Raw genomic sequence first — 472 nt, forward strand, 5'->3', positions numbered from 1 at the left:
CTCCTGCCTGCGCTGGAGTGGGATGGACAAAGCGCAGGGGCAGCTGAGAAAACATCCCCTAACCCTGCTCTCAAGTGAGGGTGAAAGCAGGGTCACTTGCACCCACATTCCTCATTCCCCGAGAGCAAAACCCTGCTGGGATTCAAAAGAGCGAATGAGCTGGACCAGAGACAGTCCTATAAACAGCAAGAAATGGTCCAAAGACAAAACCCCACAGGTCCCCCACAGGCTCCGTACCCCGTTCTGTGAAGGCCTGGTCTCCCCTGTCTTGAATTCGGCTGAAGAGCTCCCCGCCGTCCAAGCTGGAAGAGAAGCAGGCGGCGTTCGATGCTGCAGCGCCCGACTCACGCCCCAGTGCAAGCGGTACCGAAACCTCTGATGCCCAGCCAGGAGCTGCACAAGCTCAGCAAGAAACAAACCCCTTCTCCATCCAAGCCCTTGGGTCGGTGCTTCTGGGCACGGGGCATCTCAG

At 58.3% G+C, this 472-nt stretch overlaps 1 protein-coding gene across 1 annotated transcript in view; it reads right to left on the reverse strand.

The window, feature by feature from the left end:
• The window catches only part of LOC104082192 (MAP kinase-activated protein kinase 2), a gene marked incomplete at its 3' end in the record, with an annotated part of 2,901 nt that extends 2,604 nt beyond the window's left edge, over positions 1-297 (reverse strand). The window contains exon 1 of the mRNA XM_009585212.1: positions 238-297. The remainder of the gene's footprint in view (positions 1-237) is intronic.
• Between the last annotated feature and the right edge of the window lie 175 nt (positions 298-472).

Source organism: Fulmarus glacialis, unplaced genomic scaffold (assembly GCF_000690835.1).
Source record: "Fulmarus glacialis isolate BGI_N327 unplaced genomic scaffold, ASM69083v1 scaffold33329, whole genome shotgun sequence".
NCBI lineage: Eukaryota > Metazoa > Chordata > Aves > Procellariiformes > Procellariidae > Fulmarus > Fulmarus glacialis.